The sequence below is a fragment of the Oncorhynchus mykiss genome, chromosome 19, assembly GCF_013265735.2.
Source record: "Oncorhynchus mykiss isolate Arlee chromosome 19, USDA_OmykA_1.1, whole genome shotgun sequence".
NCBI lineage: Eukaryota > Metazoa > Chordata > Actinopteri > Salmoniformes > Salmonidae > Oncorhynchus > Oncorhynchus mykiss.
The window spans coordinates 2,226,310-2,244,572 of NC_048583.1; the positions used below are offsets into that span (position 1 = coordinate 2,226,310).

The window sequence follows — 18,263 nt, forward strand, 5'->3', positions numbered from 1 at the left end:
CAGTTGAATATAATTATAATATGTTGTTATTACCTGAGCAGATCACTGTGAGTCCAGGAAGGAGATCATCTGATCTTCTACACTCCCTCAGTGAAGACTCAGACCCAGAACAGTAAACTCCAAACTCTCTAGTGGTGTTTCCTGGTAGTTCTGAAACTGTGGAGCCACAACCCAGCTGTCTACACACTACTGCAGCTACATTCCTCTGGTTCCAGTCAGCAGTTCCCACAGTCCTCCACTCTCCCTGGTCGTACCACTCCACTCCACCAGCACAGCGACTGCCTCCTCCCACCAGCCTCACATCATCAGGCTCTGAGAAAAGAAAAGAGAGAGACAGTAATCTTACTATTTTCTCACTAAAACACACCTATATTGTCTCTCATATTCTTCACTCCAGATGAGAAACAATGTTGACTGAGTGACAAACTGTTTCTTACCTGAGCAGGTGAGTCCAACAGCATTACCAGGTAGGCAGGTGTTGTTCTCTCTGTCTGAGGTGTCACAGTCCAGGAGAAGGGACTCATTGCCTTTACACTGGAACTCTTTATCCCAGGTCTGACCCTCACCTTCTCCATAGAGCCCCCCCTGTAGAGCTGCAGGAGCCCCACAGCCAACATCCCTACAGACTACCTCTGCATCCTGCCGGTCAAAGTCAGCTTCACACACTGAGGCCCAGGACTGATTGGACTTCACCTCCACTCTCCCAGAGCAGAGTCCAGCTCCATCCACAAGCCGCACAGACTCTGGAGAAAAAGAGTTGGTTGAACATTCAATCAGTTTTGTTGATGACACTGTCAAGGACGAAACACAAATATGTTGGATAAAAGATTGTAGTTTGCTATGTTTGATACTGTAAGAGGTAGAAATGGGTTCTTAGTCACTCAGGATCAGGTTGGGAATAATGCAGGTAGGAGACAGGAATAAGTTCACTTCACTTTATAGAAAATAAACAGCTGGAAATCCATCAGGCAGCTTCACTTCAGTACCATCTGATCTACAAGGTCTGATGCTGTATGTCAGGGTCAGGATGGGCCAAGAGTAGAAAAGGTTACTGGTTATGATGACATCACTGGTGAGAACTCAGTGATAAAAATATATTTGATCTCTCCCATATCTCCCTATTCCTCTCCTCCTCCCTCATTCTCTCTTTGTGACAGTGGTAGTGAGTAGATACGTTCACTGAGATAACACTCAAATACAAAGCATTCTGGGATATTTAAGTTGTATTTGATTCCTACTTGACTGAGGGATCTAATTCGTAAAGCAGACTGACAAGTTAAACAGTCATCATGAGAGGTGCAGAGGAAGTTGTATGAATGAAGGAAATCAGTTGAATATACAGTGCCTTGCGAAAGTATTCGGCCCCCTTGAACTTTGCAACCTTTTGCCACATTTCAGGCTTCAAACATAAAGATATAAAACTGTATTTTTTTGTGAAGAATCAACAACAAGTGGGACACAATCATGTCCCTCATCCAATGTTGACCTAAATGACTAATGATGATAAATACAATCCACCTGTGTGTAATCAAGTCTCCGTATAAATGCACCTGCACTGTGATAGTCTCAGAGGTCCGTTAAAAGCGCAGAGAGCATCATGAAGAACAAGGAACACACCAGGCAGGTCCGAGATACTGTTGTGAAGAAGTTTAAAGCCGGATTTGGATACAAAAAGATTTCCCAAGCTTTAAACATCCCAAGGAGCACTGTGCAAGCGATAATATTGAAATGGAAGGAGTATCAGACCACTGCAAATCTACCAAGACCTGGCCATCCCTCTAAACTTTCAGCTCATACAAGGAGAAGACTGGTCAGAGATGCAGCCAAGAGGCCCATGATCACTCTGGATGAACTGCAGAGATCTACAGCTGAGGTGGGAGACTCTGTCCATAGGACAACAATCAGTCGTATATTGCACAAATCTGGCCTTTATGGAAGAGTGGCAAGAAGAAAGCCATTTCTTAAAGATATCCATAAAAAGTGTCATTTAAAGTTTGCCACAAGCCACCTGGGAGACACACCAAACATGTGGAAGAAGGTGCTCTGGTCAGATGAAACCAAAATTGAACTTTTTGGCAACATTGCAAAACGTTATGTTTGGCGTAAAAGCAACACAGCTGAACACACCATCCCCACTGTCAAACATGGTGGTGGCAGCATCATGGTTTGGGCCTGCTTTTCTTCAGCAGGGACAGGGAAGATGGTTAAAATTGATGGGAAGATGGATGGATCCAAATACAGGACCATTCTGGAAGAAAACCTGATGGAGTCTGCAAAAGACCTGAGACTGGGACGGAGATTTGTCTTCCAACAAGACAATGATCCAAAACATAAAGCAAAATCTACAATGGAATGGTTCAAAAATAAACATATCCAGGTGTTAGAATGGCCAAGTCAAAGTCCAGACCTGAATCCAATCGAGAATCTGTGGAAAGAACTGAAAACTGCTTTTCACAAATGCTCTCCATCCAACCTCACTGAGCTCGAGCTGTTTTGCAAGGAGGAATGGGAAATAAATTCAGTCTCTCGATGTGCAAAACTGATAGAGACATACCCCAAGCGACTTACAGCTGTAATCGCAGCAAAAGGTGGCGCTACAAAGTATTAACTTAAGGGGGATGAATAATTTTGCACGCCCAATTTTTCCGTTTTTGATTTGTTAAAAAAGTTAGAAATATCCAATAAATGTCGTTCCACTTCATGATTGTGTCCCACTTGTTGTTGATTCTTCACAAAAATTACAGTTTTATATCTTTATGTTTGAAGCCTGAAATGTGGCAAAAGGTCGCAAAGTTCAAGGGGGCCGAATACTTTCGCAAGGCACTGTAATTATAATATGTTGATATTTCCTGATCATATCACTGTGAGTCCAGGAGGGAGATATAATACATGGACTAAAGTATGTGGAACTCAGCAGTGAGTTTTTCATTCACATATTTGTATGCTTTATGCGCTTCTGAGGTTCGTTCTGTGAGTTTTTGTGGACTACCACTTCGCAGCTGAGCCGTTGTTGCTCCCAGACGTGCCACGTTGAAAGTCACTGAGATCTTCAGTAAGAACAGTTTTCTGTCGATGTTTGTCTATGGAGATTGCAAGGCTGTGTGCTCGATTTTATACACCTGTCAGCTACAGGTGTGGCTGAAATAGCTGAACCCACTAATGTCCATTGGCCCACTAATGTCCATTGGCCATATAGTGTATCTTGTTATTTATTACCTGAGCAGATCACTGTGAGTCCAGGAAGGAGATCATGCATTCTTCTACACTCCCTCAGTGAAGACTCAGACCCAGAACAGGAAACTCTAAACCCTCTAGTGGTGTTTCCAGGTAGTGCTGAAACAGTGGAGCCACAACCCATCTGTCTACACACTACTACAGCTATAGACATCACGTCAGAGGAAGATCCCACAGTCCTCCACTCTCCCTGGTCGTACCACTCCACTCCACCAGCACAGCGACTGCCTCCTCCCACCAGCCTCACATCATCAGGCTCTGAGAAAAGAAGAGAGAGAGACAGTAATCTTACTATTTTCTCACTAAAACACACCTATATTGGATCTCATATTCTTCACTCCAGGTGAGAAACAATGTTGATTGAGTGACAAACTGTTTCTTACCTGAGCAGGTGAGTCCAACAGCATTACCAGGTAGGCAGGTGTTGTTCTCTCTGTCTGAGGTGTCACAGTCCAGGAGAAGGGACTCTTTGCCTTTACACTGGAACTCTTTATCCCAGGTCTGACCCCCACCTCCTCCATAGAGTCCCCCCTGTAGAGCTGCAGGAGCCCCACAGCCAACATCCCTACAGACTACCTCTGCATCCTGCCGGTCAAAGTCAGCTTCACACACTGAGGCCCAGGACTGACTGGACTTCACCTCCACTCTCCCAGAGCAGAGACCAGCTCCATCCACAAGCCGCACAGACTCTGGAGAAAAAGAGTTGGTTGAACATTCAATCAGTTTTGATGATGACACTGTCAAGGACTAAACACAAATATGTTGGATAAAAGATTGTAGTTTGCTATGTTTGATACTGTAAGAGGTAGAAATGGGTTCTTAGTCACTCAGGATCGGGTTGGGAACAATGCAGGCAGGAGACAGGAATAAGTTCACTTCACTTTATAGAAAATAAACAGCTGGACATCCATCAGGCAGCTTCACTTCAGTACCATCTGAACTACAATGATCTGCCCATGAACATCTCCCATAAACCAATATGACAAACACAAATATAATGTTTAAATACATCTGACATCTCTCCCTCTATTTAAATGAATTAATAACACATAAAACATGATACATGGTAATATTGTATAATGTATAAATAAATCTCTCAATTTGACCAGTCTCTTACCTGAACAGATCACATGACGATAAAATCCACCATCACAGACACCAGGTCCTTCTATTAAGTTACACCATCTATTAGAAGACTCATCTCTCCTACAACTCCACATCATGACTCCTCCTCTTCCATCTTCAATCAGAGGTCCTCCAGATTCAGCTACAGGATTTCCACAGTCCAGCTCTCTACACAAAACCTTAGCATCTCTCATCATTCTCCACCACCTAAAACATAGACCTGACCACTCTCCTCTGTAGAAGACTTCCACTGTCCCAGAACAGGAAGTGGTCCCATTCACCAGTCTGACTGAGTATTCAGCTGTAAACAGCAGAGAGGAAAACACAGTGGTGAGGACAGATGATGACAGTGATTCTGTTATTCTAACAGCAGTAATGCTTTGTGGTTGACAAGTATTAGTAGTTCCATAAAACACTACTTGTTATTGGGGTTTAGAATGGTTTGTATGGACACATGAATTTCTCCATGTAGGATAATAAAGTTGACTAATATTGAACTGCTATAATCACTGTAGATTTATACTCTACCTACCTAGTGGACTGACGCTTTGAGCCTGGAGATCTGAGGAGAAAGAGAGAGAAAGAGACAGAGAGATAGAGAGAAACAAATGAGAAAGGGAGGAGTCAGAGGAAGAGAGAGACAGAGGTTAAATGAACATCAACATGACCTTTCATGATGTGATGGGGAAGACATGCTTATCGTTGGTATGGTGCAACAACACCCATGTGTACATACACTATATATACAAAAGTATGTGGACACCCCTTCAAATTCTGTCCCCATCTGGTCGTGCTGCTGCTCCAGTTTCAACTGTTCTGACTGCGGCTATGGAACCCTGACCTGTTCACCGGACGTGCTTCCTGTCCCAGACCTGCTGTTTTCAACTCTCCAGAGACAGCAGGAGCGGTAGAGATACTCTGAGTGATCGGCTATGAAAAGCCAACTGACATTTACTCCTGAGGTGTTGACCTGTTGCACCCTCGACAACCACTGTGATTATTATTATTTGACCCTGCTGGTCGTCTATGAACGTTTGAACATCTTGGGTTTTAGGTTTCTGTACAGCACTTTGTGACATCAGCTGATGTAAGAAGTAAATACATAAATAAATGTGATTTGATGACAGATTTGATAGTCCTCTGAGTGGATTAATTTAGTGGATTCTATTTCAGCCACACCCCTTCCTGACAGATATATAAATCAAGCACTCAGCCATGCAATCTCCATAGACAAACATTGTCAGTAGAATGGCCTTAATGAAGAGCTCAGTGACTTTCAATATTGTGATGTCATTATGGGGTATAGTGATGTCATTATGGGGTATTGTGATGTCATTATGAGGTATTGTGATGTCATTATGGGGTATAGTGATGTCATTATGGGGTATTGTGATGTCATTATGGGGTATAGTGATTTCATTATGGGGTATTGTGATGTCATTATGAGGTATAGTGATGTCATTATGGGGTATTGTGATGTCATTATGGGGTATAGTGATGTCATTATGGGGTATAGTGATGTCATTATGGGGTATTGTGATGTCATTATGGGGTATTGTGATGTCATTATGGGGTATAGGGCAGCAGGGTAGCCTAGTGGTTAGAGCGTTGGACTAGTGACCAGAAGGTTGCAAGTTCAAATCCCCGAGCTGACAAGGTACAAATCTATCGTTCCTAGGCCGTCCTAGTGCAGTGTGGATATAAATATAGATAAATATAGACTGGTTTGGGTCAGGGAGAGAGTTGAGTTATGTACTAGACTGGTTTGGGTCAGGGAGAGAGTTGAGTTATGTACTAGACTGGTTTGGGTCAGGGAGAGAGTTGAGTTATGTACTAGACTGGTGGGGGTCAGGGAGAGAGTTGAGTTATGTACTAGACTTTTGGGGGTCGGAGAGAGAGTTGAGTTATGTACTAGACTGGTTTGGGTCAGGGAGAGAGTTGAGTTATGTACTAGACTGGTTTGGGTCAGGGAGACAGTTGAGTTATGTACTAGACTGGTGGGGGTCGGGGAGAGAGTAGAGTTGTGAACTAGACTGGTGGGGGTCGGAGAGAGTTGAGTTATGTACTAGACTGGTGGGGGTCAGGCAGAGAGTTGAGTTATGTACTAGACTGGTGGGGGTCAGGGAGAGAGTTGAGTTATGTACTAGACTGGTGGGGGTCAGGGAGAGAGTTGAGTTATGTACTAGACTGGTGGGGGTCAGGGAGAGAGTTGAGTTATGTACTAGACTGGTAGGGGTCTGAGAGAGAGTTGAGTTATGTACTAGACTGGTAGGGGTCTGAGAGAGAGTTGAGTTATGTACTAGACAAGCCTAAAACTGAGATTATAAGAAGACACAGTGGCAGAATAAATTCAACCACACCTTTGTTTCATCACAAAACCAGAGAGCAACATCTGTCCAGTGAAGTCCACAAAACATATTACCTGTAACAAACAGATACATGACCTACAGCAGGTCATGTTTCTGACATTTTCTGACTACTCAACAACTATTGATTTAGAACCACAGAGTTACAGCAAGTCCCAAAGAAAACAGTAGCTGCCTCCACTATTCCAGCACCATTCACACTTCAACATTTCAACATCATCTAATCACCTCTGCTTAGTTCATTTAATGTTTCTGAATATGATGTGGCTGTAAACTCAATCGTTATACCTTTCCTATTGTGTGTGTGTGTGTGTGTGTGTGTGTGTGTGTGTGTGTGTGTGTGTGTGTGTGTGAGTGAGTGAGTGAGTGAGTAGAAAACACATGTTGACTCCCCCATTGTAGAGAAACACCATCCTCCTCTTTCATGTATCCTACACGTCTATGACTCTGTCATACAGGACTCCATTTTAGTTATTTTTCTCCTAAGGTACCTGGATAAAATGCGTGCTGGAATAACTTCCTGACATGGGCAACGATGTGCCAGGCCAGCTAGTTAACATTAGCCTACTACATCTAGCTACAGTACATGTTGAACGTCTATCCTGTCAGGCCAGCTAGTTAACATTAACCTACTACATCTAGCTACAGTACATGTTGAACTTCCATCCTGTCAGGCCAGCTAGTTAACATTAGCCTACTACATCTAGCTACATGTTGAACTTCCATCCTGTCAGGCCAGCTAGTTAACATTAACCTACTACATCTAGCTACATGTTGAACCTCCATCCTGTCAGGCCAGCTAGTTAACATTAGCCTACTACATCTAGCTACACTACATGTTGAACTTCCATCCTCTCAGGCCAGCTAGTTAACATTAACCTACTACATCTAGCTACAGTACATGTTGAACTTCCATCCTCTCAGGCCAGCTAGTTAACATTAGCCTACTACATCTAGCTACAGTACATGTTGAACTTCCATCCTGTCAGGCCAGCTAGTTAACATTAGCCTACTACATCTAGCTACAGTACATGTTGAACTTCCATCCTGTCAGGCCAGCTAGTTAACATTAACCTACTACATCTAGCTACAGTACATGTTGATCTTCCATCCTGTCAGGCCAGCTAGTTAACATTAGCCTACTACATCTAGCTACATGTTGATCTTCCATCCTGTCAGGCCAGGGGCACAACGTGTGAATTTCAAATCAAATCAAATGTTATTAGTCACATGTAGGTAGGGGAAATAGGTTTTGTCGTGCCCTCTTCACAACTGTCTTGGTGTGCTTGGACCATGTTAGTTTGTTGGTAATGTGGACACCAAGGAACTTGAAGCTCTCAACCTGCTCCATTGCAGGTTGAATTTATGGTTGGATCAGAATCTCTGTTATAATCATTGTCCAGTACAGAGAATAAAAACAACAAGTCCAACTCCCTCCACCCATGGCTAATATAGGAAAGTGATTATTTTAGCTAGCTAGACAACAACACAATGAGATGCATTCAAGATTTTTCCTGTAAACGATGATATTTGGCTTGTGATGTGATTCACAACTGAGCTCACTCAGTTAAGCTCAACGCTGATTGGCTATTAATCAATAAAACATTTATCAAGGGAGGCAAAATTCCCGCTGGTTTCTCTTTCATTCAATGCTGTGGGCAACAATATAATAAACCCACACAGTATCTAGAACTACACAATTATTAAATATTTACTGACTAGGAATTATAATAAACCACACAGTTTCTAGAACTACACAATTATTACATATTTACTGACTAGAAAATATAATAAACCACACAGTTTCTAGAACTACACAATTATTACATATTTACTGACTAGAAAATATAATAAACCACACAGTTTCTAGAACTACACAACTACAAAATCTCAAAGTGAATGTAAATGCTATTTGGCCCTAAACAGACAGTCTGCCACTGTGAGCACCGTTTGTTCAAAAGACAAGTTCTAATTGACATACCAATTAGAACCTCACACAAAATATTAACATCTACAATAGAACCAATTGCCCTTTATGGAGGTAAACTGTGGGGTCCACTAACCAATCAAGATTGTAAATACTGCATGGAGAAATCACTAATTAACATCCATCACTAATTAATATCCATCACTAATTAATACCCATCACTAATTAATACTCATTACTAATTAATACCCATCACTAATTAATATCCATCACTAATTAATACCCATTACTAATTAATATCCCTCACTAATTAATATCCATCACTAATTAACATCCATCACTAATTAATATCCATCACTAATTAATACCCATCACTAATTAATATCCATTACTAATTAATATCCATCAATAATTAATATTCATTACTAATTAATACCCATCAATAATTAATATCCATCAATAAGTAATATCCATCACTAATTAATATCCCTCACTAATTAATATCCATCAATAATTAATATCCATCACTAATTAATACCCATTACTAATTAATATCCATCACTAATTAATATCCCTCACTAATTAATATCCATCACTAATTAATATCCATCACTAATTAATATCAATCACTAATTAATATCCATCACTAATTAATACCCATTACTCATTAATATCCATCACTAATGAACATCCCTCACTAATTAATATCCACCACTAATTAATATCCATCACTAATTAATATCCATCACTAATTAATACCCATCACTAATTAATATCCATCACTAATTAACATCCATCACTAATTCATATCCATCACTAATTAATACGCATCACTAATTAATATCTAATATATAACAAGTCTTCAATGTCTATAACCACATAAAAACAAGAGAGCAGCACTGAAATACCAAGAGATGAACATAGAGAAAAGTCCCTTCATCCAGCTGGTCCTGAAGCTTAGTTCACAAACCACTACTAACCCAACAAAGCCTCAGGACAGAACTCAGACAGTCTGGCCCAAACAAATTATAACCAGACATATATAAATGATGGCAAACTATCTGACCACTGTGACTGATAGAAAACTGACAAAAAAATTGACAATGTACAGACTCAGTGAGCATAGCCTTGCTATTGAGAGAGGTAGGCAGAGAGAAGACAGGCTATGTGCCCACTGCCCACAAAATCAGTTGGAAACTGAGCTGTTCTTCCTAACCTCCTGCCAAATGTAAAACGATATAAGAGACACATATTTCCCTCAGATTACAAAGACCCCAAAATAATTTGAAAACAAATATAATATTGTTATCTGTTAGGTAAAATACCACAGTGTGCAATCATGTAATTTGTACTTCTACGTTTTGTACACACATCTCACACTCTCCTACACACAACAGCTGACTGAGAGGGCCCTAGTGGAGCCAGCTGGTTGAGATGGCCCTAGTGGAGCCAGGTGACTGAGAGGGCCCTAGTGGAGCCAGCTGGCTGAGAGGGCCCTAGTGGAGCCAGCTGGCTGAGAGGACCCTAGTGGAGCCAGCTGGCTGAGAGGACCCTAGTGGAGCCAGCTGGCTGAGATGGCCCTAGTGGAGCCAGCTGGCTGAGATGGCCCTAGTGGAGCCGGCTGGCTGAGAGGGCCCTAGTGGAGCCGGCTGGCTGAGAGGGCCCTAGTGGAGCCGGCTGGCTGAGAGTGCCCTAGTGGAGCCGGCTGGCTGAGAGGGCCTTAGTGGAGCCGGCTGGCTGAGAGGACCCTAGTGGAGCCAGCTGGCTGAGAGGACCCTAGTGGAGCCATCTGGCTGAGATGGCCCTAGTGGAGCCGGCTGGCTGAGAGGGCCCTAGTGGAGCCGGTTGGCTGAGAGGGCCCTAGTGGAGCCGGCTGGCTGAGAGGGCCCTAGTGGAGCCAGCTGGTGGAGAGGGCCCTAGTGGAGCCAGCTGAATGAGAGGGCCTTAGTGGAGCCAGCTGACTGAGAGGGCCCTAGTAGAGCCAGCTGACTGAGAGGGCCCTAGTGGAGCCAGGTGACTAAGAGGGCCCTAGTGGAGCCAGCTGGCTGAGATGGCCCTAGTGGAGCCGGCTGGCTGAGAGGGCCCTAGTGGAGCCAGCTGACTGAGAGGGCCCTAGTGGAGCCAGCTGGCTGAGAGGGCCCTAGTGGAGCCAGCTGGTGGAGAGGGCCCTAGTGGAGCCAGCTGACTGAGAGGGCCTTAGTGGAGCCAGCTGACTGAGAGGGCCCTAGTAGAGCCAGCTGACTGAGAGGGCCCTAGTGGAGCCAGGTGACTAAGAGGGCCCTAGTGGAGCCAGCTGGCTGAGATGGCCCTAGTGGAGCCGGCTGGCTGAGAGGGCCCTAGTGGAGCCAGCTGACTGAGAGGGCCCTAGTGGAGCCAGCTGACTGAGAGGGCCCTAGTGGAGCCAGCTGACTGAGAGGGCCCTAGTGGAGCCAGCTGACTGAGAGGGCCCTAGTGGAGCCAGCTGACTGAGAGGGCCCTAGTGGAGCCAGCTGACTGAGAGGGCCCTAGTGGAGCCAGCGGGCTCCACTAGGGCCCTCTCAACCAGCTGTCTGGTTGGACCTTTTGATCTTGACTCAGCTCATAGACCTCTATCATCTACACACCTCCCTTCTCCTACTCTAACATAACACCAATATAATATATAATACATAATATATACTCTCATTAATTTACATAGAGACAGATACAATCAATCATTGACACACTGAATATACAACAGTCAGACGCATGACACCATCACAACTTAACTGACATTAGTGCCTGTCCCCAGATGGACAGTTAGACTACAGTAAAGTACATTTACAGGTGATCACATCATTGTCCTGCTTTGAGACACGTTTTTACTGTCTGCTTCCAGTTGTATGTTATTTTACTAACCCTGCAAATTATAATATATCTTACAATATCAAAACATATCTCAGTAACTGTCACAAGTGTATAGCAGTATAAGAGCATCCTACCTCTGCTCCACAACAGGGTCATCAGTACCACTGCAGGTATCATATCTGTCTCTAACTGGGGCTCCACTGAGCGAAACAAGTCTACTGTCATGAAGAGAGGACTGAAGAGTGAGAAATACTGCTAGACTATATGACTTCTAGCTCATTACTTCCCTACTTCTATGACGTGACAAACCTTTAAGCAGACAAGATCAGTTAAACCCACCTACATACAGGAAACACTGACATTAGAAAAACTCCACAGGAAACTGCTGGCAGAGCAGCAAAGTTACACATAGTGTGTCCTATAATATCACCTCTAACTTTCTACTGCTTGAGTTCACCTCTTATAGAATATTGGCTTAATGTTCCAGCACCTAAATATAAACAGTACCAGCACCCAAAATGAGTACTGATGAGGTCTCATGTTAGAGCAGGAGAAGGGGGGATGTGGTGTAGAAGCTAGAGGTCTGTTACCCAGGTCAACTCAACAGGCCTGATGCTATATGTCAGGGTCAGGCTGGGCTGGGCCAAGAGAGGAAAAGGATACTGGTTATGATGACATCACTGGTGAGATGTCAGTGATACAAATATATTCAGCTGATTTAAATGTCAGTTTTTCTCTTCCTCCTCCCCTGTCTCCTTCTACCAACCCAGTCTGTCAATAAGTCATATCTCTCTCTCATCTCTCTCTCCCTCCTCCCCTGTCTCCTTCTACCAACTCAGTCTGTCAATAAGTCCTATCTCTCTCTCTCATCTCTCTCTCCCTCCTCCTCTGTCTCCTTCTACCAACCCAGTCTGTCAATAAGTCCTATCTCTCTCTCATCTCTCTCTCCCTCCTCCCCCTGTCTCCTTCTACCAACTCAGTCTGTCATTAAGTCCTATCTCTCTCTCTCTCTCATCTCTCTCTCCCTCCTCCCCTGTCTCCTTCTACCAACTCAGTCTGTCAATAAGTCCTCTCTCTCTCTCTCCCTCCTCCCCTGTCTCCTTCTACCAACTCAGTCTGTCAATAAGTCCTATCTCTCTCTCCCTCCTCCCCTGTCTCCTTCTACCAACTCAGTCTGTCAATAAGTCCTATCTCTCTCTCTCTCATCTCTCTCTCCCTCCTCCCCTGTCTCCTTCTACCAACTCAGTCTGTCAATAAGTCCTATATCTCTCTCTCTCATCTCTCTCTCCCTCCTCCCCTGTCTCTATCTACCAACCAAGTCTGTCAGTAAGAACTAAACTCAGCAAAAAAAGAAATGTCCTCTCACTGTCAACTGCATTCATTTTCAGCAAGCGTGTGTGAATGTGTAAATATTTGTATGAACATAACAAGATTTAACAACTGAGATATAAACTGAACAAGTTCCACAGACATGTGACTAACAGAAATAGAATAATGTGTCCCTGAACAAATGGGGGAGGAGGGTCAAAATCAAAAGTAACAGTCAGTATCTGGTGTGGCCACCAGCTGCATTAAGTACTGCAGTGCATCTCCTCCTCATGGACTGCACCATATTTGCTAGTTCTTGTGGTGAGATGTTACCCCACTCTTCCACCAAGGCACCTGCAAGTTCCCAGACATTTCAGTTCCCAGACGTGCCCTAGCCCTCACCCTCCTATCCAACAGGTCCCAGACGTGCCCTAGCCCTCGCCCTCCTATCCAACAGGTCCCAGACGTGCCCTAGCCCTCGCCCTCCTATCCAACATGTCCCAGACGTATCCTAGCACTCACCCTCCTATCCAACAGGTCCCAGACGTGCCCTAGCCCTCACCCTCCTATCCAACAGGTCCCAGACGTGCCCTAGCCCTCGCCCTCCTATCCAACAGGTCCCAGACGTGCCCTAGCCCTCACCCTCCGATAAAACAGGTCCCAGACGTGCCCTAGCCCTCACGCTCCTATCCAACAGGTCCCAGACGTGCCCTAGCCCTCGCCTTCCTATCCAACAGGTCCCAGACGTGCCCTAGCCCTCACCCTCCTATCCAACAGGTCCCAGACGTGCCCTAGCCCTCACCCTCCTATCCAACAGGTCCCATACGTGCCCTAGCCCTCACCCTCCGATCCAACAGGTCCCAGACGTGCCCTAGCCCTCGCCCTCCGATCCAACAGGTCCCAGACGTGCTCAATGGGATTGAGATCCGGGCTCTTCTTTGGCCATGGCAGAACACTGATATTCCTGACTTGCAGGAAATCACGCACAGAATGAGCAGTATGGCTGGTGGCATTGTCATGCTGGAGGGTCATGTCAGGATGAGCCTGCAGGAAGGGTACCACATGAGGGAGGAGGATGTCTTCCCTGTAACGCACAGCATTGGGACAACCTGCAATGACAACAAGCTCAGTCCGATGATGCTGTGACACACCACCCCAGACCATGACGGACCCTCCACCTGCAAATCGATCCCGCTCCAGAGTACAGGCCTCGGTGTAAACGTTCATTCCTTCCTCAACCCTAGTGAGACAAAACGGCGACTCATCAGTGAAGAGCACTTTTGCCAGTCCTGTCTGGTCCAGCGACGGTGGGTTTGTGCCCATAGGTGACGTTGTTGCCAGTGGTGTCTGGTGAGGACCTGCGTTACAACAGGCCTACAAGCCCTCAGTCCAGCCTCTCTCAGCCTATTGCGGACAGTCTGAGCACTGATGGAGGGATTGTGCATTCCTGGTGTATATCGGGCAGTTGCTGTTGCCATCCTGTACCTGTCCCGTAGGTGTGATGTTTGGATGTACCAAACCAGTGCAGATGTTACACATGGTCTGCCACTGCGAGGATCATCAGCTGTCCATCCTGTCTCCCCGTAGAGCTGTCTTAGGCGTCTCACAGTACAGACATTGCAATTTATTGCCCTGGCCACATCTGCAGTTGTCATGCCTCCATGCAGTATGCCTAAGGCACGTTCACGCAGATGAGCAGGGACCCTCTGAATCTTTCTTTTGGTGTTTTTCAGAGTCAGTTGAAAGGCCTCTTTAGTGTCCTAAGTTTTCATAACAGTGACCTTAATTACCTACCATCTGTAAGCTGTTAGTGTCTTAACGACCGTTACACAGGTGCATGTTCATTAATTGTTTATGGTTCACTGAACAAGCATGAAAAACAGTGTTAAACCCTTTACAATGAAGATCTGTGTAGTTATTTGGATTTTTACTGTTACGGTTTTCTTCCGTCGAAGGAGAGGAGGACCAAAATGCAGCGTGGTTATCTTCATACATCTTTAATAAAGATAATGACGAACAATACAAAAACCACTAAACGTACCGTGAAAAACCAAAACAGCCCTATCTGGTGCAAACAAACACAGAGACAGGAACAATCACCCACAAACACTCAAAGAATATGGCTGCCTAAATATGGTTCCCAATCAGAGACAACGATAAACACCTGCCTCTGATTGAGAACCACTCTAGGCAACCATAGACTTACCTAGACAACTCTACTATACCACAATCCCATAACCTACAAAAACCCCAAGACAAAACACACCACATAAATAACCCATGTCACACCCTGGCCTGACCAAAATAATAAAGAAAAACACAAAATACTAAGACCAGGGAGTGACATTTACGAATTATCTTTGAAAGACAGAGTCCTGAAAAAGGGACTTTTCTTTTTTTGCTGAGTTTCTCTCATCTCTCTTCCTCCTCCTGTGTCTCCTTCTCTCAACCCAGTCTGTCAGTAAGTCCTCTCTCTCTCTCTCTCTCTCTCTCTCTCCCTCTCTCTCTCTCTCTCTCTCTCTCTCTCCCTCCCTCCCCCTCCTAAGAAATATTGCTAGGCTATATGACTTCTATCTCATCTCTTCCTTACTTATTTGATGTGACAAACCTTTAAGCAGATAAGATCAGTTAAACACACCTACCTACAGGAAACACTGACATTTGAAAAATTCCACAGGAAACTGCTGACAGAGCAGCAAAGTTACACATAGTGTGTCCTATAATATCACCTCTAACTTTCTACTGCTTGAGTTCACCTCTTATAGAATATTGGCTTAATGTTCCAGCACCTAAATATAAACAGTACCAGCACCCAAAATGAGTACTGATGAGGTCTCATGTTAGAGCAGGAGAAGGGGGGATGTGGTGTAGAAGCTAGAGGTCTGTTACCCAGGTCAACTCAACAGGCCTGATGCTATATGTCAGGGTCAGGCTGAGCTGGGCCAAGAGAGGAACAGGTTACTGGTTATGATGACATCACTGGTGAGAAGTCAGTGATACAAATATATTCAGCTGATTTAAATGTCAGTCTATCTCTCCCTCCGCCCCTGTCTCCTTCTACCAACCCAGTCTGTCAATAAGTCCTATCTCTCTCTCTCATCTCTCTCTCCCTCCTCCCCTGTCTCCTTCTACCAACTCAGTCTGTCAATAAGTCCTATCTCTCTCTCTCTCATCTCTCTCTCCTCCCCTGTCTCCTTCTACCAACCCAGTCTGTCAATAAGTCCTATCTCTCTCTCTCATCTCTCTCCCTCCTCCCCTGTCTCCTTCTACCAACCCAGTCTGTCAATAAGTCCTATCTCTCATCTCTCTCTCCCTCCTCCCCTGTCTCCTTCTACCAACCCAGTCTGTCAGTAAGAACTAAACTCAGCAAAAAAAGAAACGTCCTCTCACTGTCAACTGCGTTTATTTTCAGCAAACTTAACATGCGTAAATATTTGTATGAACATAAGATTCAACAACTAAGACATAAACTGAACAAGTTCAACAGACATGTGACTAACAGAAATGTAATATGTGTCCCTGAACAAAGGGGGGAGGGGGTCAAAATCAAAAGTAACAGGCAGTATCAGGTGTGGCCACCAGCTGCATTAAGTACTGCAGTGCATTTCCTCATGGACTGCACCAGATTTACCAGTTATTGCTGTGGGATGTTACCCCACTCTTCCACCAAGGCACCTGCAAGTTCCCAGACATTTCTGGGGGGAATGGCCCTAGCCCTCACCCTCCTATCCAACAGGTCCCAGACATGCTCAATGGGACTGAGATCCTGGCTCTTCGCTGGCCATGGCAAAACACTGGTATTCCTGTCTTGCAGGAAATCATGCACAGAACGAGCAGTATGGCTGGTGGCATTGTCAGCTTGTTGTTGTTATTGTCATGGTTGTTCCTGTTGGGTTGCAACTTCCCCAGCTTGTTGTTGTTGTTGTTGTCATGGTTGTTGCTGTTGGGTAGTAACTTCACCAGATTCCTATTGTTGTTGTTGTCATTGTCATGGTTGTCCTGTTGGGTAGCAACTTCACCAGCTTGTTGTTGTTGTTGCCATGGTTGTTGCTGTTGGGTAGCAACTTCACCAGCTTGTTATTGTTGTTGTTGTCATGGTTGTCCTGTTGGGTAGCAACTTCACCAGCTTGTTATTGTTGTTGTTGTCATGGTTGTCCTGTTGGGTAGCAACTTCACCAGCTTGTTGTTGTTGTTGTCATGGTTGTTCCTGTTGGGTAGCAACTTCACCAGCTTGTTGCTGTTGTCATGGTTGTCCTGTTGGGTAGCAACTTCACCAGCTTGTTATTGTTGTTGTTGTCATGGTTGTCCTGTTGGGTAGCAACTTCACCAGCTTGTTGTTGTTGTTGTCATGGTTGTTCCTGTTGGGTAGCAACTTCACCAGCTTGTTGCTGTTGTCATGGTTGTTGCTGTTGGGTATTAACTTCACCAGCTTGTGGTTCTTGTCATCGTCGTCAGGGTTGTTCCTGTTTGGTAGCAACTTCACCAGCTTCTTGTTGTTGTTATTCTGAAGCATCTTGTGTGATGTTGGTCTTGAGGGGAGAGGGTGAGAGAAGATGGATTCTATTCATATGCTGTCCAGCTTCTGAAGAACGTATGGTGCTAGAATGGAGAGGAGATCAGTAAACAACAGAACGCATGGTGCTAGAATGGAGAGGAGATCAGCAAATAACAGAACGTATGGTGCTAGAATGGAGAGGAGATCAGTAAACAACAGAACGCATGGTGCTAGAATGGAGAGGAGATCAGTAAACAACAGAACGTATGGTGCTAGAATGGAGAGGGGAGGAGGACAATAAACAACAGAACGTATGGTGCTAGAATGGAGAGGAGATCAGTAAACGACAGAACGTATGGTGCTAGAATGGAGAGGTCAATAAACAATATATTTAGATTCTCTTCACAACTAGACAGTTACAGTACATTTGACATTAAAGTAAAATCCTAATTGTATATGTACTTACCTATATAGACACACTTCCCAGGTTTGACAGTAAAAAACCTAGCTACAAAGACTATTTTCCTGACTGTCTCTACTGATGGCCTCTAACAGCAGAATAAAATAAGTGGGATATTTAAACAGCACTGAAACAGAGTAGGTTGCTAGTTGACGATGTGTTGTAAATTGTTTCAATGCTGCCGTCTACAGATGTTCTAATGTATTGTAATACCACATGTACCAATACAGTAGAATAGACAGTGACACTGTGTGATGACACAATGACCCTCCATCCAATGTTCTGCTGCTGTTGTGCAACATTGTGACGCCACTGACATGTTTACAGGTTGCCATGCCGACGAAAGAGAAGGTGTTTTCATTCTGTAACAAGGCCTTCACTTCAGTCTGGATGGCTGGTTGACTGCAGACAGGTTACACAGTATCAGTGGAGGTGTTAGGCTGTTTCTGCTCTCCTCCCAACTACTAATGGAATTGTCCTGCCAATGCAACGTATGAAAATGTATCCAGTCACTACTGTAAG

At 44.5% G+C, this 18,263-nt stretch overlaps 1 protein-coding gene and 1 pseudogene across 1 annotated transcript in view; both read right to left on the reverse strand.

Annotated features, from left to right (window-relative positions):
- Positions 1-3,887, reverse strand: part of LOC118941399 — a 117,537-nt pseudogene extending 113,650 nt beyond the window's left edge.
- LOC110517701 (CD5 antigen-like) overlaps positions 1-18,263 on the reverse strand; it is a 177,630-nt gene that overhangs the window by 1,484 nt on the left and 157,883 nt on the right. The window lies entirely within an intron of this gene.